Source organism: Plodia interpunctella, chromosome 8, assembly GCF_027563975.2.
Source record: "Plodia interpunctella isolate USDA-ARS_2022_Savannah chromosome 8, ilPloInte3.2, whole genome shotgun sequence".
In the NCBI taxonomy this organism is placed as follows: domain Eukaryota; kingdom Metazoa; phylum Arthropoda; class Insecta; order Lepidoptera; family Pyralidae; genus Plodia; species Plodia interpunctella.
The window spans coordinates 409468-437122 of NC_071301.1; the positions used below are offsets into that span (position 1 = coordinate 409468).

At 34.9% G+C, this 27655-nt stretch overlaps 1 protein-coding gene and 1 long non-coding RNA gene across 10 annotated transcripts in view; both read right to left on the reverse strand.

Moving 5' to 3' along the window:
- Tomosyn (tomosyn) overlaps positions 1–27655 on the reverse strand; it is a 214073-nt gene that overhangs the window by 121362 nt on the left and 65056 nt on the right. The gene's annotated exons all lie outside the window — the stretch shown is intronic.
- Positions 1–27655, reverse strand: part of LOC128671834 (uncharacterized) — a 118234-nt gene that overhangs the window by 50784 nt on the left and 39795 nt on the right. Inside the window, exon 4 of the long non-coding RNA XR_008404881.2 lies at positions 11609–11697. This is a non-coding gene — a long non-coding RNA (uncharacterized LOC128671834). The remainder of the gene's footprint in view (positions 1–11608; positions 11698–27655) is intronic.

Below are 27655 nucleotides of genomic sequence, written 5' to 3' on the forward strand. Positions count from 1 at the left end.
ATAGTCTTTTAGCTAGCAAAATATTTATTTTTAAGGTTCACAAAACTAACACAACACAAGCATAAGAAGCTTACAACAAATATGCAAAAGTTACAAGTCCTCTTAATGTGAACACAGCATTAATGTAAATTGTAAGTTAATTACAATGAACTGTATGTCTCACTTAAGTTAATTAGTCAAATTGAAAGCTACAAGTAGGCAACGCGCGTGTAACACCCTCAAGTGCTGCAAGCCATAGGCAGCGGTGACCACTTACCACTGGGTGGGCCGCATGCCTTTGCCTGATGTGTAGTTAGTTGCATAAAAGATATTTGTTAGTTCATCAGTCTGAGGACCTTTTAAAAAACCGGGTAAGCAATCTGTGCTCGCTTCAATATCGTGTTAATAATACTAAATACAAAATATCCTAACTAAAATACGTTAAAAAACTAATTACATACCTCATTACTTTCATTTACACTACAATCGCAGCATCTCCAAAACCATTATACGATCCAACCACACACGTAATCCTATAATGCTTTTGTTAAATCCCATTGTGCCTGACGGCTTGTGATTTCAAGCCTTATTTATTTTACAGGCGAGTTTTGAAAAACCTCTCGGATTTATATAAAAAAATAGGCTTCCACGAATTGAAATGGGAATATTTTGTATATTATATGTCGTGAATATTATGTGAAGTTCTTCTTCGTACTTCTAAATACATTCAAACTTATACATACTTTCATATTTACTAATATTATATAAGTGCAATCTAACTGCCTGTCTGTGTGTCCTGTAGTTTGCCTATAGACATATGTCTGTAGTCAAACTTAGGCTACCGCGGGCAGAGCTCGTGCATATTGGTTATGCTACTCTGATACGACACCCCGTACCATAATAGTACCCCTAACACTTCACAACACAAGTTTCGCCGCCCCAAGACAGCCCTAAGCAACTTGTTTGGCAAGCTGTACTTTGGAGTTAGATGTGTTTGTTTATTTAGTGGGATCTCCAGTACTGTATGTACAATCTAAGTTTTGATACACAAACAAAACATTAATTACAACAGTTACGTGTGTATTAATATTTTGATAAGGATATGATGAAGCAAACTATTTAAGACATTTGTCATACCTCGATCGCGGACCAACCTGGGGCGAAGTGCGCCCATACTGAGAATGCTCACTGCTTATAATAAGGTAAACGAAAAGTGTTACTTAGATATTCACCACGATTCTAACGTTAAATATAATAACGTTATTTATCATAGTTTTAACACCATGTATCCATGTATATTGAAAATAATCCATCTCGACATTGTTATTTTGATAATATAATTGTATGTATATGTTTCGTGGATTTATCTCGCAAATTCTTTTCTGGTAGCGCCATCTTGTCTGGTATCACTGAAGATCAGCGTCATGTCTCTTCGTCACGGCACAAGCTGAGTGCCCTTTGTAGCATATTTAATGTACCTTTGTAATATTAACATTTTGTTCATTTCCTGTGATATACATTAGTATGTTATGAATAAATTAATTTCTATTTCTATTAATTGATTTGGGGTGCCACGGGTCCGGACCCAAGTCCCGTGGCCCCTCAGTGGTATCCTTCAGGGGTGTCTTGGGTCCTGAATGGTTTATAACATAGATAAATACCCAGCATTACATACAGTAAGTAGACAAGGACATCTTCATTTTATTCCTTTCAGTAGGCATTCTCAGAGTCATTGAATTTAAAAATAAATGAACAAAATTTTATGCGTATACATTGCAAAAAATCTGGCATATTTTTTGGTGTTTTTTTTTTCTTAATTTTCGTGAGAATTCTCCTTTTATATATTTTTTAAACAATATTGTGTGATATGTTTTATTAATAATTAATACAAATATAAACAATTTATTTACACAATTACACAATTTTAAAGGAATTCACTTCCCAAGTTAGTTGTTGGCTAGCTCACTAAACCCAACCACTACTAGACCAATACTTAAAACAAGTAAAGCACACTTATCAAGTACATTTAACACGAGATAGAGCTTTTTCTTGTTGCGGAAAACTAAGTTTTTGAAGCGCAGTGTACTGCAATACAAAAGAATGAATAGAACCTACTCTACTACATATAACAGGGGGCTTACCATCATCTCTTAAAGCGATCCAGTTCAGGACCTAAACTGATCTGCATCGCTAATTCGTACCATCAAGTTGACATAACGATCCATTATAGGTAGTCACCAAAACAATACGCCGTTTCGATTTCATTCACTCATTTTGCATACAATTGGGTACCATGATGTGCATTGAGAACGTAAACTGGATCGCGTATCTGTCATAATTCGCGATTCAAAAGTTACTATTTCTGATTAAAAACTGAAAGAAGTCCCACAGCTGTGGCGCTACTGTCGCTGAACTATTTCTGATTGATTATCACGAAAGAAGTCACACAGGCGTGGCGCTACTGTCGCTGAAAACAATGACGTGGTCTATCTGTTATTGACAGTTCCTAGTTTTGCCACCGAAACTCCATCGTGGTACGGTTTTTATGTTCCGAAGTTTGTGTTTAGTGTTATTATTATGATCGACAAATTTGTTAGTTTAGATTATATTGCATTTATTGTAATTTAAATATTTTATTTTATTGTGTTTTGTATTTACTTTAGTCATGTAACTAACACGAAGATAATAATATACATATTAATTTTAAGTAACAAAAAAATTCATAGTTTGCTCAAAATGGTAAGAATTTGATATCGGAACGCAACTCTTGAAACGAGATAAAATATATAGAGATCGTATAGCCTTATCTCTTTCTTACATTTGGCTGCTGTCACTGGGGTTTACGATTCAGAGACTAATTTTATTCATTCATTCATTCACTCCTTACGATTCAAATGCGACTTTGTTAAGATAAGTTGGTGGTACCAAATAACGCGTTCATTTTAGGTTCCTAAACTGAACTGCCCTGCATTTGAATCATTTGAATAGTTGATGGTAGGCGCCCAGGACTTTTTCTTCATAGTCGTATTCCACATGGCTGAGAGTAGTGATGGAATGAAACACACACAACAACTTTCTTGGCACTATTAATGGAGTTTGCAATTGCCTTCTCCATTTCACACACAATCAACTTGTGTGCAGGATTCCTTACGATGTTTTCCTTCAACGGAAGCAAGCGGTGGTCGGTGGAGCTATACTTGAGTCAGATTGGTATATGTACTCATACGGCACGAGTAGGATTCGAACCTGGGACCTTTCAATACACAAGCGTCTTATAAATAACCGCTTCAATAGTTTTTTCCGTATTCAGTTCCACAGCCAAGACCTTCTTTTTCTACTTTATCGGGGCTTATTTATTAAAACTAGTGTAGTAATGTTAAATTCTAAACACTGGTGTGTAATACATCGTGTTACGGGCTTAAAATCGAAGTAGGAATACCATTACGTACAAACGTGTTAAAAATACATACCACGAGGAGATCAGTCGGGCAAGACAGAATAAAAGAACAATATAATAATGTAAATAACTTAAGCCTACGTATCGTGTCACACTGAACGTGAACAGCGAACGGGGCAAATGAGGCGAGAGCTTTAACGAGCTTTCGAACATAGAATTTTAAAATATAAATAAAAAAGAATGGTATATAAACTGGAGATTCTTCTCATAGGCAGTGGCTAGCAATCTGTCATTATTGCAGTTTCAAAATCTCCAAAAGAATTTCCAATGCTTTTATAGCCCGCTTTTAAGCAAAATCTAGCCTTGCAGTTCTAGGAGTGGGTTGCACCAATCAACTGATGTTAACTTTAATCTGTGTAGTAAAAGTACGCCATTTATTTGTCTTATCGACAGCGGCGCGCGGGTTAAAGTTGTGACTGGTGCAGCCCACTCTAAATCTATCTAAAACAAAAAGGAGAGCTGTGTCTGGTCATATCAATGAATACATCTGTATCAGAATCATAAATATTTAAATTTCGAACGGAACTAAGATTCGATTGAGCGTGCCTAAGTGACTACTACTACTAACTAAACTAACTAAACTAAAAAACTACAGATAAGGCGAAGCATCACTACTCCGCTGCGTTACGTCGCGCTGTCATCGGAGTCGTCAAAGGATATACGCATTATTTGTCACAACGTACGGCACCTACATACTTTAATGTCTTACATGTGTAAGACGATGGAGTGACAACGCTCTGCGCACGACGCATCAAAGCAGTGAGGCCGCGCTCTTATGTCAGGCGGCAAAAATAACGCGAATTAAACGCTTCTACTGTTTTTGTACTCTAAATTCTGTTTCCAACCTTTCTCCGCGACCCGCTCTGTATTCATAAGATCGCCAAATGAATAAACGATTTTGTTGACTGATCTAAAACCGATACAGCGTCCCAAATCGAGGGTTTAATGCGGGTTACAGGTAATGTCTTCGTATAAGCTATAGTGGGTGATGAATAAAGAAAGATGGAGTATTAAACAACGTAAGCTTAAATGGAAAATCCTAGAGGTAGGTTTGCTGAAATTCAGAAAAAAAATTAAAACACAGATAACGGGTAAGACAGAGACCAAACAGAAAGCATTTCTCATCTGGGTATGTAAATAGTATGCTCTGGAAACTGTGAGATCAAGTTTAGCCTGTCAACAAATCAACAAACACAAACTAAGACTTCCATCCAATTTGACTGGAAACCATACAAAGCAGATTAATTTTTCCACGAAAAATATTGAATTAAAACTTCTCCAAAACTTTCACTTCGATGAAATATTGTTTCTTAATTGTGTCAGTCGTTTGTTGTCGTCTGTCTAGCGGAGTGTTATTCGTGTCAATTGTTAAGTTTTCCAGTTTGACTTGAAAACAATCATGATCAATAAGATGTCGACGGATTTGAAGAAGGAAAAAGGTGAAAAATTATACCTCAGACACGGGAATCCTGTGTTGGCATCATGTAATTTAAGAGCGAGGCTCTTGTCAGTGGAGTTCCTTCCATTGTTCTCTCTCCAAAGCCAACTCCTTCACTTCTTGATACGACAAGACACCCACTTTTTTTTAATTTTTTTGGTGTAACTATCTCTTGGTCTTCCTGGGCCCTTTCTGCCTTCCACCTTTCCTTCTATAATAATTCTGAAGAAGGCATCGTGTCGTATAAAGTGTCCTAACATTTTTCTTCTTCTATTTTCAATATGTTTCAAGATGTTTCCTTTTCCCCCAATTTGGTTAAGAATCTCTTCGTTGCTGATTCTTTCTTTCCAGCTGATTCTCTCCAATCTCCGCCAACACCACGTCTCGAATGCTTCCTGTGTTACGTACGACAACTTATGTCACGTCGTTGTTTGTCCGCTAAGCCGTATAGTTCTACCCTAGATCAGGACTACTCCATATTCTGCTATGGATGTTCTACTAAAGGACACATAGCCTCGGTAGCTGATAGACATCAATAGCATTCCCAAAAAAGGTTGACGTCAATAGTATATTTGTATTTTACTCTAACCCTGGACTTCGCAGCGTCAAAACTCGGACTAAAACCTGTAACCGCTGCAGCGTCTTCTTCTTTTTCTAGTCTGTTAATTGCTAACACTGTCGTCTAAAGGCATCTGACATACAACTACCTACCGTGTCTAGTGACAAGTAGTCGCACACATTAGTGACCTTAAACTGTCAACCAGTGTACACGTTTCCTCATTTTCCTTCACTGGAAGCAAGTGACACAGCTGAAGCACAAGTGAAATATAGCGACCGCCATCTATGAATATGCAAAACGCTGCAACGACCGGCTTTTAGCTCTATAAATACACTAAATGACTGGAAGACCTCTTGTATTTGTTGGAGGATCTAAGTGCTCCAGTGAATAGGATGCTCAGCTTGTGAATTGCGGTTAATTGTTAATTTGATGACGTACAAAACTTAACTTGAAGAATACACATGATATTGCCTGGAAGACCCTAGTCAAGAGAGCCACAGCCAAGAACACATAAACTAAGTCGATTTGAGGTCAAAAAATATCATCAAATGATTCCTCCCAAAAGTAAAAAAAAAAAAAACAAAATAATGAAATTATTTTGTTATGTTATTTGCATGAGAATTTAAATTAGGTATCGAAAATTAAAACAGTCTGAACTCGTATAACGTGCGTTTTATGTCATGATTTAGAGCGCCGAAAAGTTTTAAAAGCTAGTCTATTAAGGTAAAAAGAGCAAAGCACAGAAAAACGGCTGTGGAGCGCGGGCTCTCGCGCGCTCTGTGAATATTCATGTGTCGACTCAGCAGTGGCCGCTCTTTGCCTGCTAAATGCTAAGGTAGAAAAGGTTGGTGGGTAGTATTTTTGAGGATTTTTGGGGAGAATTAACAGTTTAACTCTCTCTTTCTATCTTCTGACAAAAAGTATCCTAAGGTTATGTGACAGTCAAGTAGGATTTAATATAACGAAATATAATTTCGCCAAAAGTAGAATGTTTATTTTATTGTTTTTTCACGTACTAATAAAGCATATAAAGGTAATATAAATAGTGATTCAACGAAATCTGTAATGCGCGTGATATGAAAATATATTATCTGTATACATACAATTAGTACGACGAAGCTAAGTTACATAAATAATAAGGGCATTCAAAGGACACAGATAAAAATAAACACAGTAAAGCGCGCAATGTCAACCATACAATGACATTAGCCGTCTGTGGCTGGCTGGAAACGGCGAAAAGAAAAAATAAAATAAAAAGTTAAGCGTGCCCTTACTCTTACTGCTCAAACCGAGATAAGTGGATAAAAAAAAAAAAGAAAAAAGGGCCTGTATATATCGTTTATGTTTTGTTTGCGTAATTCCACAGGGTTTTTTAATCTGTTTGCGTTTATAATTTGGCGCGTTTATCGTTTAATAGGTTAGCCGAAACGCTTGTACAAAAGTAAACAAAGCGGTGTTGCTATGAGTGTTGTGAAATATTTCGCTTGAGTCTTGAACTTTTTTAATTTCGGCTAAAGCAGATTTATCTTGACACCGAGCCAAAGTTATGACCACGATATTTTTATGGTGACATTTTTAAGTTTAAGTAATAAACAAGAAGTATCGCCACGTCCGTTGCTCTGTGTGTTTTTTACATTATGCTTCAGAATCTTACGATTGGCTACAAGTCAACTTGGGGCAAAAATACATTTTTGTATGTATGTATGTAACGCGATAACTTTCGAACCGTTGGTCTGATTTTGATGAAATTTAAAACGTATTTATGTCTGTCAATAAAGAATATTTAAGCTCGTGGGGCATCAAAATCGGTTAAGTCGTTTTTGAAATATTCACAGTTTTTACATTTTATACCGTCCCGACATCGCAAGCGAGCGATATCCAACACTCGTGAAACACTATTTTTTAACTCTAATCTATTCGATATGTTACGTACACTTAGACTATCAGATACTTTATCAGCAAGCTGTGATACAGGTCCTTAAACTTGTAAAATATCGTATTGGTGAAATTGACATACCTAACACCCCAATGTTCGTTCTTACTCAGAATTTCTGCGTTCAGAAATACGATATTTCCTTCATTTGACGTCTCCACCGAAACATCAATTCTATACGAAACGCAGTGCTACAACCGGCACTGATTCCACTATTACACGGCGAGATGTTTGACGCTTTCCCGCCATTTTCCGACATAATAACATAATAACGCAGCCCATACATTCCGTGCGAGGATCCCCACCTGTCTCCTATTACGTAATACGAAACGCGAATATTGTTCAATCTGCGAGGATTTAATAGATAAGATAGAAATGTTTATTTGTAACTGTTACACACAATTTACAATTTGCGAAAATACACACAATTTACTGTTTAACCGGCGATATAATTAATGTTGTTAAATTTGGTTGTAAAAGTAATTCTCTTACAATATTGGGAACTAAGCATATTTTTATACTACGGAGCAGGCAAACACACACGCTGGGCTCCGACGCTCGACGGCTGAGGAAGTAATCGGGAATATGCTCAGATGAGAGAGGCATGCGGGTCACATCACGGGTTAGAGACATTTTGCCAACTTTATGTCAACGTGTTCAACTAATATTATAAATGCAAAAGTCTGTGACGATGTTTGTATGTATTTCTTACTCTTTCACTCTTTTTGTATTCCAAAGTTCTCACGGGAGCGAAGCGCCGGCAATTTGAAGCAATTCAATAAGCTTGAGGTGTTTTGACACATAGGGTATTACATCGCCAGAGATGCAGTGTAATTTATAGTGTACCGTACAAACCGGAACACAACAATGCAAGCACAGCTGTCTAGCGGCTCAAATATGAGTCAGGTATCCCTCGACGACATTCTTACCTAGATCTATATCAGCGTGTAAAACATATGTTGTATAGGATGATTCGCAGAGCGTTTCGACCGCTGCGTCATTACAATTTTTCAAATTTTAGGAAAGCCTATAAGTTTTACTATATGACTATACTGCGAACTGCCCTATACCATCGTCACTTTACATGATTGGGACGAGTTATCTGTTATCACGAGTGTAATCCGTCAAATAGGCCTAACTTTTTGAGGAGTGCCCATCAGTTTTTGCGAACAAACCCTGCGAGTAGACATTTGTATAAATTATTCATAGAGGACCCTCGCTACATTTCATTCGATAACGAATTTGATGATATATATAGGGTTGGATCAGCACGAATTATAGCCAGATTATATATTTTTGTAAGCAAAAAAAATTATGTGCAAAATATTTAATTCCATAACGATCCGGTTCATGTCAGTTGTACAGTGTCTATTTTATCAAAATGACTACTTAAAAAAATAAAACTTGTTCATATACCCACACGTGGCTCTTTCTAAATCTACGTTCATATTGACTACCGTTTTTCACAAAATGCCAACAGATGCAACACATGCCGCGAAATATAATATTTTTATTTTTGTTATCTATAGTTTTGACTTTATATTTATCCTAGTATTTTATCTTATTATATATTCGTATACTATATATTACTTTATAGTTATTATTATCTAAGTTTATGCTGCGTACAGTATGTCGAACGCATACGCACCAAATGCAACTTGGAGAACCGCGCGTACCAACTCCAGACTGTGTCAAGTCCGTTCACAGCTTTAGATTTAAACCGTTTATAAATTCAATAGTACACGAAACAACTTGGCATGCATGTAATAGCACCGATTTGCGAGTGACCTCCACAGGCGCTGCGCCGGCTAGCGATCCGCCCTTATCCGTCAAGTTGATCAGTTTTATTATGTGTAAGAATTTAAAGCTCAAGTTAATGTTACACCATTTTCTAAGTGCAAAGTTCTAGATTTTCTGAATAAAAAAGCTCTATTAGCGTTACTTCCCAGCTCTGGATAGATCACGGGAAGATTGGGGGAATTTACTGAGATGAAATCCAGTGGAAATGTCAGCAAGCTGAAGTGGGATTGGTCAGGCCACGACTGAAGAAGGTAGTACTGATACAGCCAGATGGCATACCCAAAACCAAAATGGGTTTGCGACGGACTGTTTGTAAAAAAGAACTGGGAAAAAATTGGGTGTGAACCAATTTCTGATTGCAATGTGTTTAAAGAGCGCTAGTGTAGACGAGGCCTTAGTGCTGTTGTTGCTAAATTTTCTATGCCTAATTAATTATACTTTAATGTCGTGCGATATTTTAAGATGTACCGATCAAACTCCCGTCAGATGGAGCTTTCGCCGACATTAAAATACAATATCTTGCTCCGACACAACTCCGCACTCTACGCTTCCACCAGAGCTTTAAGCTCGACGATAAATCTCCAATCGACGGCTGCACTATAAATTTAAACCGTGGATACGCTTGCCTTTTAAAAGAGTTAGAATGCTCGAGGCTATAACGAGATTATTCCTGTGCCAGTTTTGCCCAGAATTTTTTATGGGATATTTTTAATGCTCAAGTAATTAATCTTTGAAATTTACGTCTAAAGCTAGCTAGGCTCAGAGACGGCTTTACTCCTATTAATGAAAAAATACGCCAGAGTAAGAAATTATTAAGTACCTTACGAAAAAAATACCAACACCTTGCGTCCGGTGAAGGAAAACATCGTGAGGAAACCTGCACACTGGTTGACTATTAGTTCGACCGTTCTATTTTGTTATGACATATTTAGATATAAAAACAAAATTGAATTTAACAAAAAATCATTTACAGTTTCAATTGTTTATTCCGATGATGTTTGTTATAAAAGTTACAATGGCTGATGAGAATATAACAATTAATAATTTATAGGTTTTATTTTTGGTATCGACCAAATTGTGTGCGTGGATCGGGTCGGGATGTTCCCTCTATTGTGGTTTACTAAATTTATATTTAAAAAATGGTAAGCCCTTCTGGCATAATAAGGACCAACACTGTTTGAATGAGTTTCTATAGGCATTTCTTCTCAGCAGTGGTCGTTCCGAAATGCTAGTAGTTTGTAGCTTTGGTAGAATTTAGAATATGACGTGAAAAAGTGCCTGTGAAGGCCTAATTTCTAAATAAATGATTTGATTTTGATTTTAAAAAATAAAACTGTTTCATAACAGTTTTTCATGACCAACTATGAAAGACGTTTTCCAGCATAGACTCAGGTATTTAAATTAAAATGTCTATAAAAACAAGTGGACGGACTATACCTAACCTACAAACTGATCGCATAAATAAAATTGATACACGGCTCCATTGGCAATTCATAACAATACAACATGGCGGCGGGCACAACACGTCCTTCAAACACAACTGCGCGTCGTATTGTTTTGGATTGGGGACGTAAATATATTGACCGATATGGAAAAGGGCGAGTGTTGATTAAAGACTTTATAGCAAGAGTATTTTATATTTCTATACTAATCTATACTCATATTACATCAATAAATTTGAGAACGAGGTTCTTGTCGATGTATTATTTTAAATACTACTCTGTTTCCTGCCATAGATTTGGTAAAATCCAAAAGGGTGGTAACCCTATACGACTAATATTACAAAGCGAAAATATTTGTATTTTAGTTTGTCACGAGTAATAGTCAAAAACGACTGAACCGATTTTGATGATATTTGACACAGATATAGACGAAACGTTTAGGTATAACAAAGGCAACTTTATTATGGTTTTACCCGAGCGAGGCCGGGAGGAATAATCGTAATCACATTTATTGGTAAATATCAGTTTACATAATAACATATATCTCATTTGAATATAACATTATCTTTCTCCTGCATCTTTGGGTTGTCCATAGTCAAGTTACATACAGCCGTATACAACGTGACGCCGCGTCTCCCGCGTTTAGCGTCAATAAGTCATTGATCGATGTGATTTTAAAGGCCTTCCTGGTATCCTAACATCTTGTAATCATAAATTAAATTATTTTAAATTGCGGCAAATCAGGAGGTTTTAATCTAACTTATCGGACTACTTGAACTAAGATGCTTTATAGACATAGTATCTATCCAAAGTATTTCTTAATACACTTATTAAAAGCAAACATTTGAGCGACTCCAAACGCACTCAATCGCTACGCGCCCCAAGAGAAAACAGCGCTTTTTCCAATAAAAACGGTTCGATTGATGGATGGCCCTCGGGAGCTCCCCGCAACAGATACAATAAACCCAGAGAATCCCTTTAAAAATGACCACCGGCATACCTGTTCATGTTATTGTCCTCGAAACTTTGTATATACAAAGCGAAAGATAAGATGGATACTGGGAAGCCGCTTGTTTGAGTTCATTTTACCTGTAACAAACAAAATAGATAAATAAATTTCAAATTCTTTCTACAAGTTATTTGAGATGATAATCGCTTTATATAAAAATGTCACTTAGATTTTATTGTCGTCAGAGTGATCTTGTCGCATTCAACGCGTGACAAAAATTATGTTCGCGCAGTTCCCTCGTCGGGAATCTTTCACAAGCGGAAGTATGTGAAATTTAACTTGCAAGATTTGATCACAGACAACATCGGGAAAAAATTGTAATAATATATATTTTTTTTCAAATTACATTTACGGTATGAGCTTTTATTTATAAAAACTGTACAGAACAACTTGACGGTCGATTGAATTGTATGCACGGGACTAATAATTTGTGAATAAATGATTTGATTTTGATTTTATGACAACTGATTTTCCTACAGTATTTTCGCTTTTTTGCTCGAAACATCACCGTCCACTACCTACCTAGTCATAAAATAGGATACAGAATTTTATATCCACTATAGTTATTTCACTAAAGCTATATTAATTATACGAAACAAAACTATGACAGTAAAATTCATACACAAAATTCAGTTGCAAACAGACATTAGCAGACACATGTGATTTCAGTTTTAATCCATTCTATGCAATGTTTACAACAATATTCGATACGCATTAAAATTTCAATAAACGCAAATATTCATACTATAACCAATATTTGACAAAGCGCTCATTCTGAATTTATTTTATCGCGATTCACACGATCGCCGATTCACCTTATTGCATTAATTTCAATACAGTTTTGATATAATACAATATATCTACCAAATTGAGGTGAAAGGTACCTGTGAAATTTCCCTCCAGAACGATCAGGCTACTTTCCCGTATAGTCTATTACGAATGTTTGGTATACTTTCCCAAACTACCTTTTTATTAATAATCCATCTACTTTTCTCATTAGTACTTTACTATCTGTCTCAATGATATGTGTACCTATTTGGTCCTCTTGTCCAAATGGTCTGCTTACTACTGGTATACTTTCACGATTGGTCTAATCCAAGAGCATTTAAGTATAGAATAAACATTTGGTTTTAAAAAAATCTGTGAGTTTAATGAACCCAAAATTATTTGTCTTATGAATTTAAGATGAAACAATAAACCGATAGAAAAATCATACTGTTCATCATAATAATACATTTCTACGCATCATTCGCGTCTTTTACGCGCTGAAACTTTTATACTGTGTCAAATAGATAATAACATGTAAATATTTACAGAATAGTAACAAAAACTTCCTATAGAATCTAATATAGTGGTACTCTTTATCATACTATGATAGTACCACAGAAGACATCAGCAACATTGTTCCCGTAATGTAGTGTTGTTGAAGTGCTATAAGTTGCCGTGTTTATGTACTCGGCTCCCGAACTGTCGTAAGAAAGAAAAGCGATGCGCAAGACGCCCAAGTACGAAAGAATATCGTGTTTATTTTTATATGATTTTAAAGAGCTGTACGGATATTTAAGATAATAAATTCCTGTTTCTATTTGTATGATAAGGCCAACGACATATAGCAAACAATGAATAATGACATTCCTGTAATTCTCGAGTGTTTCCGGAGACTATGACGCCGCGAAGCCTCGTAAAAAACAAGTATCCCTAAATAAGCTAATTATAAAATAAAGGATAAACTTATCCCTTGTTTTATTTATAAAAATAAATAAAATTGTTTTAATAACAGATGACATTGAGTCAGATTGTATAGTAATAACAGTTTGACTTAGTAAATATTACCGCGAGTCAGTCACTCACACGATATTTTTCCGCTCAAGTTATAGATAAGTGAAATTTTATCTGAGAAAGCCAACCACAGACATACCCAGTTAGTTGACATCTTAGCCTTTCATCTAGACTATGACAGACAGACAGCAAATTACAGCGGAGATTAGATTCGATACTACTGACAAAGATACCAGTAGTACACTAGTGAGTCAATCAGACATGTCATTGGATATCAAAGGAGATGCTGTGATTGGTGGAGAATTACATTCGCATTGGGATTGTTATTTATTAAGCTAATGTCTGTTTCAGATTGGATAATACAGTCTCTTACAGAATAGGAGAGAGAGAATAGGCCGTGATATGGCCCAAAATACGGGACTAATAAGCTATTGTTAAAACACAGCACCCCTAAATGGAATATTGAAAATTATTTAGTAGATACTCGCTATGCGAAACATAACCACAAATAGGAAACCGCAATTAGCAGTATCTCAATCGAACAAATGACATAAGTTCCAATTTAAACTCAGCCATTCTGAAAACCAAAATTTTATACGCATTCGAATGCTAAATTAAAATCAGTAGTTTAATAATTATACCTCCCCAATTCCCCATGCTTTCTCGTATATGGAAGACTTGTTACAAATACGCCGATTCAAATTCTCCCTAACTTTAATTCAAATAAATTACAAAAACTAGATTCCAACTTTAAACATTTTTATGTATTTCTTATATTATATACTTAGATCATAACAGACTCAATCACAATACATTCGTAGTAAAGCTATCTTGAAACAAATTTAACGCGCCGAAGGCCGACCATTTATCATCTTGAAATCTTCATAAAGCTGATGGAGTCATCACCAAACATCGGAGGACATCCATCCATCACGCACTAACAAACTGTCTCAGAGAGGCTACAATACAGAGTCCAAGCTTTATACAATTTGAAGAATTAATTATAACATATATTTCCTTTGATGATTTTTTTGGGATATTTTTATTTTTTATTATTATTTAAACGTTATTGCACAACTTTAAAGCTAAAAATAGATAGATAGATAGATATATAGATAAATTGTTTATTTAACTGTGACAGACACAAAATAAGATGTACTGAACAGGTGGACTTAATGCCATAAAGGCAGAGAATGCCTTCCAAAACTTTTACTTTAAACCAGTATAACAGATTTTTCGTTTATGATTTATTCAAAGAAAATTAGCAAAATAAATGAGCAAAATAAAAACAGGTCTACGCTACTCTTTTTAGGGTTTAGTAGAATCAACTTTATGAATGTTTTTACAGAGACCCTTTCTACCAGTCCTAACTTATCAGATGAATGATCTATGAATAATACGGACTGGAATGAAACAATGAATGGTATTAACATAGTTGAAGCAGTGTAAAGCTGTTATGAAACGCTTTCCGAGTAATGATTTATAGTCAGTGATTAATTTAATGATGATAATAATAATTTCCTTTGTTAATTTGACAAAATAAACATGGTAAATTGTCACCTTAGTTTCCACTTTGGATATCTAGCAGAAGACTGCATTACAAAACTATAAAAATGGGGATAAACTTTCTATTGAAGCCAATAAAATATGGAATAGGGTAGATGAAAATTTTTAATTTTGATAACTATTCGAAGGCCCTTATATTATTAAAACACCAGTGAAAAAAAAAAACTAGATTAATGACCATACTTTCAAAGATATGACAAAAATTTTTACATCACACATTTTTACATCCATCGAACGCTCTAGTTTAATATAAGCTCTATATACTAAATGATACTCCAAAGTGACGTCACGATTGAGTAATATCGAGTGAGTAATATATAGTTTGTTCGACTTGCGTTTATGGTTGATGACTTCTTAATAAAAGTTGTCATTTTAGTTTTCTTTTTATAGTTGAGTTTGTATAATTTTATTATTTATTTTAAACTTTCCAACAAACTTTCAATGTTCGTATAATGACCCAGAATTTAGTAAAACTAAGTACGAAGTTAATAATAATGTAATGACTGACGACCATGTACATACATGTACAGTGAAGAAAGAAAAAAGACGATTTTTTTCATCCCTAACAAATATAACACTCGTCTGCTTTTCCGTTTCCTTTTTTTAAACTATGCAAATAACAATAATTGAAAGTTCTCTCCGATTCAATCCAGTATTTGATTAGAATTATTGATAGTTGTTGCCCTAGTAAATAGAACTGAACGGTAATTGCACAGCGGTTAACGAGCGAGCGTTTGTTTAACTGTTTGAATTTCTTGTCCAACCCGTCCCAATGGGGGGTCATTAGTCTATGGCATAGACTAATTGGTAGAGATTGTGGATCTATGGAATAGGAATGAGTTTCAGTAAATTATTACTGGTTTCCAGTACATATATTACTTGGCTGAGGTGTTTAAAGTTAAATCAGTCTAACACGAGGGAAATTCGCACAAAATTAATTAACCCTGTATTAGCTAGAAGCTGTTGACAAATACATATTATACAAATCAACATTTAAATAGTTGTACACATAACAAGAATATTAATGATCAAATTAACAAGGTGCTATGTGGCTGAAAATGTCGTAGAAAAACACAAATTTACACTTCGGTTTTGAAGTCACTTCAAATAGACCACAGTCAGTGTGACGTCACTTCAAAAAGTACCAGATCACCCGACTTCAAAACGGTTTGCAATTATTACGAAGCTATTCACACTCATCTAGTTTCAAAACAGCTCGCGTATCGATTCAAGAAGCACAATGCAACAGTTATCGCTTGCAGATCGCAGACAATGCTCAGTTATCGCGCCGTCTACCGCTGCTCACCTGACTGCCTCTGCACAATGCACGCCGCTCACTTGTCATGCACAACTTGGCTTTGTCTGGGGAATGCTCTTGTTACTGGATCATGGACCAACTAACTTGTAATAGAGGTGAAAATTCAATGCGAAAATGGGGTCTGATCGCTTGATATATATATAATAATCAACTCAACTTCAGCATGGTTGGTGAACGGTTCGAGATAGAAAACTACAGAGCAGAGAAGGGGAGCCTTGCGCAGCAGTGCAGGTCACATAAATAGGATTAAAAAAGAATTAAATGTATGCAAATTTTTTTTATGTCGGTTTCACACAAGTATGTATTGAATCACATTTTTTTAAATTGCCATAACTGTGGCAAATGCTATTTAATGAACAGAATTTACCTTTTAAATATTTCTTAATAAATGGTAGCGTGAACAGAAACACCGCCTATTTAAAAATGCTTCAATAAAGCTATATACATTTTTATATTGCCCTGATTTAAGTTTACATAAGACACTTTATCTCGACGATGTAATATTGTCGACAGAAGTCTCTTAGATAACCTTGAGGTACCGGCATAGTTACACTTTGAGAATTGCTCTGTACATAACTTGCGAACTGCGCAGCGCGGCGTCACGCAAACTTGTCTTTGTGCTATTAACGCCACGGATGGTGCCACTAAGGACGCGAGCACAGGGAAATCAGTGAGGAGCGTTCCCGCCCTAAAATACGACCACTATGTGGTTTTTGAACGAAGCGTTTGAATCTCTTAATCAACTCATTCAAAATACCCTCATCTGTGTACAAAGCACAGAAACATATTAGGGAATATACAAAAGGACAAAGTCTGCGTGAATTGGAGGAAAAAAAGTAGGAAAGCGGACCTTGGGCTCCTACGCGAGAGAGAGAGAGAGAGATTAACATTTATGAGCATTTAATTTCTTCGCTGTGAAGCAATGTAGCCGCACCCCAAAGCACCACCGCTCCAGTTACCAAGACAGGGTTCCGTGAACTACCCCCTTAATTACCCTTTGAAGCATTAAACACAAGTTGATTGGCTTGTTTGTACTCGTTTGTCTGTTTCTCGAACTTCCGTTCAACAAAGGTCCGTCGTTCCGTTGCAAAACTTGGCGTCTTTTCCTTTTGACATCGGATTAATCGAAACTTTAGTTCAGTTTGTGACAACACAAATGAAGTTTCTAAAGAAGTTGTTTAATTTTTTTTTTCAATCACAACAGCTGTCTGAGCGGAAATATTCCATAGATACCAACTATTGTCAGCGTATGTTGAGTTGGCGAGCGCTTTTTATACGACAATTTGTTTTCATCACTAAGGAAATTATATCAAAGGTTAACGTCATCTTTAAACATAATAACATAATTTCAGACTACAAAAAACCTATTAATTTTAAAAGCACGAACTGCCGTAGCCGTATACTGCGATAACCAATACGTGATTGTAAATATAGCACAAAAAATTCAATAATTAATCACATTCGTTTAGTCATTCATAACTCTCTCTTTCTCTCTCTCTCATCTGAACGGAAGAATAACAACAAAAACAATGGGAATTACAATTCACATTGATTACAGTCAGTAGATGTCTCGGTGTAACGGCGACGAGCAAAAGTCCGCAATGCGAAACTCAGGTGTGACTTATAAAGCAGATCGTCCACTGAGAGACACGATAGTACTATTTTATGTTCGAACTGTACTAAAAAATATCTACTTATCTCTAGTATTGAGCTATTATGATCAAATTGGTTGAAATACATAAATCATAAAATTAGACTTCATAAATCATTGGTTTTTGTGTGATATGCTGGTCTCATAACAATAGAAGCTAGCAAACTAAAATCGAAACTTGGATAATAAAAAAGAATTTGGTTGATATCGTATATACTTTGAGATTGCAAAAAAAAATTTGTTTAAATGATGTTAGAAAAAATCAAATAATATATCAAAATAAACAGATCGCATGTAAGACAGACCTATAAGAAAACTTTATCAAAAAAAGCAAAATGGTCGCTGACAGTGACAGAGGACAGGGGTCGCCAACATTCGGCTCTCGAGAGTTCTTGAATCAGCGGATTCTTATAAAAAAATATCTAAAGGAAAAGGTGAATTCCAGAGCTTCAATGCCTCAGCTTGAAATATTATAATATCCATAGTCAGGCCTTTTTATCTCGCTGTAACAATTATTCCAGGATGATTCATTCCGACAGGCAGACAATTGATTCAAAAGGAAAATTTAAGCGAAAACTTTTCCATTTTCAACAAACGCTCAATTATTCAAAATCTTTTAATAGGCCGAGTTTTATGGTGTCCCGAGTGGAAAGAATATTCTGTGTTTTGAGTTGAATCGTTATTTCTTTTTTCATTTATATTTTTGTTTGTAAACTGAAAAAGTACTGAATAATTAATTTAGTTTTGAATAGACTTTGTACAAATTTATAAGTTTGTAAACTTATAAACTTATTCAGACTGGGTACACCCAGCCAATTTAATAGTACAAATAGAAAATCTTTTAGCGGGGTATTTTATAAATTTATTAAAACAATCCGCCAATTCCATCCCAGACAATCCTTCAATTTTCATTTAAATCGTAATACCTTCTAGAACTCACAAAACATAATTCAGAGTCTCAAGCTGTTTATCTCTCACAATTCGGTTAAACGAAATAGACATACAAATTACACTAAGTCGTTGACCTCACAACAGCTAATTCGAGTTCATACTTCAAACCCATCAATATTTAATTTTTATAGTAGTCCGGAGCATTACCATAACGAGAGCCGCTGCTGAAATGTTTATAACTGCTGTAATCTTGAATATAGTCTCAAGAAACGCATTAATATTGTAAGGCCAGACACATTAGCTAGTTAATGTACTTTAAGTTCTTGGCTTTAATTAATATAATTATAATAATACATAATATTTAATTACGTAATAATTTATTTTTATATACTTCCAAAGACTGGTAAGTGAAACTTCTCAATACGATACACGTCCAAACATCATTTTTACCAAAAGTACGTCTCTTTTCTCTACTGTACATTATTGCGCTCAACGCCTAGTCAAATTAGTCGCTTGGACTCTGATATAGCTCCTCTGTGATGCACTCTCTGGTGCACCGCAATGCAATTTATTAGCTAACGATAAACTTTTCACCGTTCGAGCGAAGCCCGGGGATTATTAGCTCTAACCGGTATAAATTGATAGTCGGACGCCGTTTAGTGGTTACAATGCTTTCTTGATTATATTAACGTTAACCGTTAATTCTTAATCACAGAAAGTTGACAACGTATGATATTCATATAAAGGGTTACTGGCATCAAACGCAAAACCTCTTAAAGACTACTTGAGTACATCAAAACAAGCAACTTTTATTCTACGACTTTTCGTGATTCGTAGTTATGTTTTTCATATTAAAAATATACAAATCTAATTTGCGATTCTACACATCTTAACTCTATGTAATAGCCAAGCAACACGAGACAGTACAGTAATGTTATGTAGCGGAATCGAAAATAGAGTTAACGATTTATAGAAACGACATTAAAGCTAAAAAAAGGATTTATTTTGTATTTATTACGTTTAGACAAAAGTCGTAGAACAAAAGATGTTAGTCTCTATATACCCTACGCCTTTGGAAGGTTATGCGTTAGATACCAGTAACCCTGTATATTAGAGATTAATCATCCCAAGTTGAATATCATAATCACTGATCTGCTAAGAAAGAAAGCAAACAGATTCTTAGAACGTAATTAGATATAAAAGAGCATCATATTATTATTTACTAACGGTCCGTCCCGGCTTCGTCGGATTCATCGTAATAAATTATACACCTAAATCTTGAATCACTATCTATTTTAAAAAAACCCGCATCAATATCCTTTGCGAAGTTAGATCTCAGCATACACAGGGACAGAGAGACGGCGGGAAGCGATTTTGTTTTATACTATGTAATGATGAACATAGTTTTTCAGCAGTCGTATAAAATGGAGAACCACAAACAATTTATTTCAGTCACTTTTAATGCATATAAATAGCAACAGTTGATTATTATCTTTGATTACTTTCGTGGAACTTCAGCATTAGTACCCTTCATTCGCAAAAACCCAAATTAAGCAGAGATAACGACACCAAACAAATGTTGTTCACAAACTGAACGCAAACAGCCGGAATTAAAACCGAAAACAAAACGCGGGCCATTAACAAAGCTGTTTAATTACAAGACGAGCACGACTCAGTAACGAATCCAGGTCACAAAGTTAATCGAGTAGTGCCTAATTAATGTGCTTTGTCAGCATCGATAGACTTGTGGAGTGTATATGGGTTGAGTGGTTACAATTTGCCGTGACAATAACACTAGTAGTAACTGTAACTGTCTGTCTGTTCCGTTTTCACGGCTAAACCACTGGACCGACTTTGATGAGTTGACTCATTCCACTATCTAAATATATTTAATCTGAATTCTGAGATTTTTTTAATAATAGTCGATTTTGTTATTTTAAACTACTAGATGTTGCCCGGGGCCTAATATAGCCTATAGCAATCTTGGATAATGTACCTTCCTAATGGTGAAAGAATTTTTGAAATCGGTTCCGTAGTTTCGGAGATTACCCGCTTCAAACATACAAACTCACAAACGCTTACCTCTTCACAATAATAGTATAGACAATAAAATCTTGAAGTACACAACTTCTTGAAAGACTGGCAACGAACCTGCGATGGCTTTTGATTGTTATTTCTGGGCAGCGGCGATCACTTGCCATCAGGTGAGCCGTTCGTTCGATCGCCGTTCTATACCATAAATAAAAAAAAATATATAAACGCTGCCAACATTTCAACTCGATACTCAACCACAACCATCACGCTTAAATTCTAATCTACTCTGTACATGGCTGACACTAATCACCCCGCCGCGGCCAGGGGAATTACTGGCAATCCCCACTCCAAAATGATTTGCAATTTCACGAATACTTTGTCACATTAACACGGCGGCGTTAGGGTTAGGTCAGGCTATCGATTGCGTTTCGATTGACTCTTTGATAGTTTGACGAAAAGCAATTGTATCGATTCCATCGACACTATCGAAAGGCCTATCGATAGTATGGCTTGTTTCGATTGAAACTAACGATTGTAAAAAAACTATCGATAGTTCGGCAACACCATTAGAGGTAAATGATTTTTTATTTTATTATTTTATAATATACTTATCTGGATGTCTTTATTAGCTGATACCGAATACATCTTATTTTCTGAAAAAATATAATATATTATTATATTATATTATATGAAGAAAGATGAAAGTACTAAAGATTTCTTACGAGTAAATTTTTTGTGTCACAAACGAAGGTAAACATGAGAAAATCAAAATGACTAGAAGATAAGTTGAACACTTTATTAGAATACGGTCTCTTGAGATTTATTTTGGCGCGAAGATATCTCGACAGTTCATACATAAATTCAAACGGTATTGAAACGATCGCCGGTGATTTCTATCGGTATTTCTTTATCTGTTCCCGGAAAGCGGGCAAGAATTGTGCTCTCGACGGGCATTATGCAGGCGAAGTTTTAAAAAGATATGTCTAAAGAATAAAGAATGAAGTCTTAAAAACTAATTGCGTAACTCGATTTTTCTTTGCTTTTCCTTTTTGGTTATAGACTTATTAAATAATGCTATTTAAAGCGCTATAAATAAATATATAATATCCGCTCTATAAATAAATATATAATAATATTTGTACATAAATTAAAAACAATAATATTATCAACGGCTACACTACGTCTATGGCTACGGTTACACAACGACGTGTCTACAAAACTAAGTATCAAATCGGTGATTAGTCTAATTTCACTAGCGTCTGCGACTACTTGCCACTAGATGTCGTTAGGTATTCGTAAAAGTCATGTGAGATGCCTTTAGGAGACTTATAATTATCTGACACCAGAGTTAACCATAACACAGTCGAAAAGAATGTATCAAATCAAAGTGTAATATATAATAATATAATAATATTACATCCGTATTAAGGAATCAAATTAAACGTCGTCGTATCAAAAGTGGTATGGTTTTGTAGATCCCGTAGCAGAAGAGCTACGACTGTCGATGTAGTAGCGCTTGTGCTACAACTTTTTAGATCTTGTGAGAAAAATGCACACATGTATATATGTCTTGTAACAAATTCCGAGAAATATATATTTTCAATAAACACAACTAGTTTTATTTATATTTAAGAAATAAATCTCTGTAGAATAAGTAGTACCTTTGTATTTCGTTTCCTATTTGTAAGTTTTATATTTACACTGTTATGTTGTGTACACGAATTAAAAACTATACTATACTACTAAATAATATAAACTTAAACTGACTTTTAGAGACACTTCAGTGCTTGATGCACTAGAATTTAAAATTAAAAGTGAAGGTCACAAAAGGTTTAATCGAACGCTATACATTGACAGGCAGACTGACAGCGACACGAATAGAAATTACGCGGTCTCAGATAAAGTGCCGAGTGAAACGGAACGGGCGAATGAAATCGACGACGAATTGTTCAGATAAAGGCTGGCTGGAAAAGATTTTTCTCTTTTTTTTCTTTAAATCAAATCGTGATTTCAAACAAACCTTTAAACTATTCATCGATTTGTTTTTTTTTTGTCGTGGAAAGAACGATATTTGTTTTTAAAAAAAAGCCGGCTTGAAAATTCCAAACAAATGTTTTTATCCGTCTTACGTTTACGTTTCTCTACGATGAATGAAAAGAGATAACAGAACAGATAGCCACCAAAAGCATTGCTTAAAGCGGAACTGCGATCGGATCCAATTGGAGCGATAAACCCTGAAAGTAGACATTTAGCAAGATATCAAAGTCTAGATTGCGCTAGGATAAATTGACTATTTTTTTATCAATTTTTACAAGTTTTTCTTTAAACTCACCTGTGCGGGATAAAAATAACATATACAAAACATGACAAAAGGAAAATAGAAGCAAAAATTAGAACTGAAATAAAAAAAGGTGTATGGTTTGGAAAAATCGAACGTTTGGGCGCTTCGAAGCAACAAACATACAGATACAAGGTTTAAAAAAAGGAGAACTTCGAGAGCTTGATAAAGTTAAACATAGCGCTAAAGAGATAGATTAAATAGCTCTTATATCGCGGGCTTAATAAAAGCTCTTAATCTTGTAGTTTCCTTTTATCTTTTATAACACGCCGCCGGCTTTATCTTTTAATCTCGGATATTACGGACATTCTGTTAGTTTTCACATGACTTCTGTTTTGTGTGGGCTTTCAGCTTGCCTTGTTGTGAATAACTGTATTCTATACATGCTATTTGAAAAACCGACCAGAATTTTACACAGCAAACGTCGAAATTTGACAAAATTTGCAGTCAATAATCGGTTCAATTGACAAAATAAAAACAAAAGTAAAATATCTTATTTTCCTGTTTATATTATTATTTATAACATCTAGTTGTGTCAATTACAGATCGCCTGACATAGATAATGCTTATGTTTGTACGGTATGATGAACGGAAAACTACGCATATTTATTTCAATTTTGCTGTCGCCCACCATGAGTGTCACAAACCAGAAGAATATTTCTTCTATTTGAGCTATTGTTTGTTGTTTTTATCCTCAGCCGTAATCTTGACCCTCCTTGTACGATATAGCCATTTCTTTCTCCGTTATTTGATTTATGTAAGCTCTTCTTGACTTTCCTCTTCTACTACTAGCTTATTTCCCTTCAATCAAGTTTATGTTTGTTCGATATAACTTCATTGCATAAAGAAAACGTATAAATACAGAATCAGTGATATCAACAGCTGTTACACAACGACTTGTCTACAAAACTAAGTATCAAATCGGTGATTAGTTTAAGTTCACTAGTGTCTGGGACTTGTCACTAGATGTCGTTAGGTATTCGTAAAAGTCATGTGAGATGCCTTTAGGAGACTTAATAGTATCTGACACCAGTGTTAGCAATAACACAGTCGAAAAGAATGTATCAAATCAAAGTGGATATTAGTCTACTTTCATATTCAAGGCGTCGAACATAAAATCTGTCAGATAACAGAGAATCTATCAAAAGAGATCGCGTTCATGTCCCGGGATGACACTTAGCCTTCACAAAGTTATAACCGCCATAGGGAAGTTACACTCATATGAATTCAACATGAAATTGTGAATCTAAAAAATACCGCTTTTTAAGTCTTGGTTTTACTGACATTGTAAGAAACAATAATAGTAAGCCGATCTGGCATGATAGGGACCAACACTGTTCAAATTAGTTTCTTTCGGCATTTCTTCACAGCAGTGGTCGTTCCGAAATGCCAGTAGTTTGTAGCTTGTGAGAAATAACTATAAATATAAAAATTGACGAGAAAAAGTGCCTGTGAAGGTCTAATTTCTGAATAAATGATTTGAATTTGAATTTGAATCTGATGTTAAAACACCTGATTGTGATCAGAGAGAAAATATATGTTACAGATTAAATCGTAAAAAAAGAAAAGTAGTTTATAGCTTTTGGGGTAACTGCTATAATATAACAACTAAATTTTTTTGATTTTAAAAGAAATTTTCGCAAAAAAACAGAGTATATACAAAATTATGTTAAAAGAAAAAGGGTAAGGCGACTAAGTAATGCAATAAAAAAATACACTAGTTTTTGCGGCTTGGTTGGTCCTTACGGAACGCAATTAATCACCTCTATCAATAAACATTCAGTTAAATATTAATTTTTACGCCATACCGTTCAAAAATATTTTGAAAACTGTTCTAAAATGTCTCTTAAACACCGCAATTAAAATTACAAGGGCATCAAAAATGATATTTTTATTACACACATCCTTGGGCATGACATATTTGATGTTTCCATACATTTGACTTTCCAATAGATGGCGGCCCCGATAACAAGTAATTCAGAGCGGGAACAAATCAGAAGGGTCGCTTGGGGTCGAACCATACATTTTACTCTTTACGTTTTATAGCGATTTGATTTTAAAAATAAAATATAAATATAGTCACTTGATAGCTCTACTGTACCCATAATAATATTATAAAGAAAAAAAATTTGTATTATTATTATTTTTTGTTTGTAATGTACAAACTCAAATACTACTGGGCCGATTTTGATATAATTTGGCACAGACACAAACGAAACCTTAGAGTAATATAGGCTACATTATATATTATTACTAGATGTTGCCCGGAGCTTCGCTCCCGTGGGAAATTAAGATAAAATATAGTATATAGCAATGTTTGATAATTTACCTTTCTAATTGTGAAAGAATTTTTGAAATACGGTTCGGTAGTTTCGGAGATTACCCGCTTCAAACATACAAACTCGCAAACGCTTTATAATATTAGTATAGATGGTATGGCTGCTAGCATATTACATAATTACGACAGCCCTTAAAATTTAGAAAGTTTAAGTTTAAGTTATAAAAACTTTATAAAAATGTTACGATGTGATAGTTCAGGACACCTAAAAAACTTTAAGTTTCCCACTCACTGTTGCATCAAACCCACACGGTGCGACGAAACTACCAAAAAAGTTTGTACAAAGTAGTAAAATTTCAACGGACATGTAGCGGGAGTTTGAAATTTAAATGAAATCCCTAAAGTTGGAGGCAAGCCGGCGACAAATGCGCGGAAGGGGCCAATTTGGGAGATTTGAAAGATTGCATCTGAAGAGAGGACGATTTGGCAACGATTTTGGAGCGAGATTTCAGTTCTCGTAGTTGGTAATATCGGAATGCTTCAATTCGCGGAGCAGTTGTGGTTTTTGTTAATATTGCAATATTATAAACATCATTAAAAATTATAAACTTTAAAAAATGAACAAATATGTTGGACTAGCAAAATATGCAAACAACCTAACTTGTAACAAGCTTTGCAAAATTACAATTTACAAATTAAACTATACCTATAAAGCACCTATTTCATTGGTGTGTAGAAATATACTGGCTTTAAATATATTTAAAAGTAACCCTTTATCACTCCAGTTCCACACTAAAAATAACCTCAACCCAATGCTCTGTTTTGACGTCAAAGAAGGATAAACAATAAAAAAAAACATTTTATAAATTTAGTATGGCCTATTGAGTATGACGTGAAGAAGTGTCTGTGAAGGTCTAATTTATGAAATCTTGTCAATCATGCTTCCACTACAAAATAATCGGTAACAAGTTGCACTAAAACTTTGCCAAAATTGGCTGCGAATTTAAATAATCGCGTCCACTTATGCGAACACAAGTAACATACGCCACAGGACTTGGCACGGGTACGGTAGTTTTTCATGCGGATGGTAGCTTTTGGACAGACATGGTAGTTTTTCACCGACTTGGCCGGGAATGCAGGATATTAGTAGTAGTTGCTCGAACGTTTGTCACTCAATGTACTCTGCCTGTCTTATTAGGGGGGAGACATTTGTTTCCATTACACGTTTACGTGTGCTTGGTTTACTTCTTTATCTTCTTAGCGTGTTGACTTGGCTAAATTTGTACTTGGTTTACTAGCAACACATTTCGAAATCAAAATATCATCTTGTTTAAAAATATCATCAAAATATGTACTATTAAATAATCGAGTGAAACTCAGAATAGACGCGCTCTGACTTAAAAAAAAACCCGAAATAAATACAGTTTCATTGCTCCATTGGTTCGCCATTTTGAATTGCAGCTTCTTATATGTAGACACATGCTTCACCTCCCCTGAAAGTTTACCTTTAAACGTATAATGTATTACTACAACTCGTGGTCCTACCCATTTCTTAGTATTTATTGTGCAAAAAGTGAGATATAATTTTAAAATAAATCATAAAGCTGTTCACGAAACTTTAACTTGTTTCTCAGAAAATTACCAAACATTATTCGAATTGTAAACAATCCTATACAAGTTTAGCAGATACGACTATTTGCCGGTGGAGATTGCTTACGACGTTCACAGTTCATGAGAAACGATGCGTACGTGCCAAATTACATAGTAGCTACTGTTGCAAGCGCCATTCACATCTGGCTTTATTTTAAAGGCGATCATAGCATATTATTATAATTGTCACATTATTATACATTTTCAAATCTTCCTGAGCAAGCAAACAGGCATACGTGATGATATCTCTATCATAAAAACTCATAAAACTATCTATTGATGAAAACTGCATGAAAATCCGTGCAGTAGTTTTTGAGTTAATCGCGGACAGACAGGCGCGGCAGAGGACATTGTTTTTTTTTTTTATACAAATACAAATACTTTTGTTGTTTATAATATGTAAATATGAATAAAAAGTAAAGAATCTTTAAGTTAATTAAACAAACTAAAAATTAAATAAAATAATAATAAAATATATTGATTAAAAAAGCTAATACAAAAGATAAAATTGTTATTTTAGCAACCCCAAACAT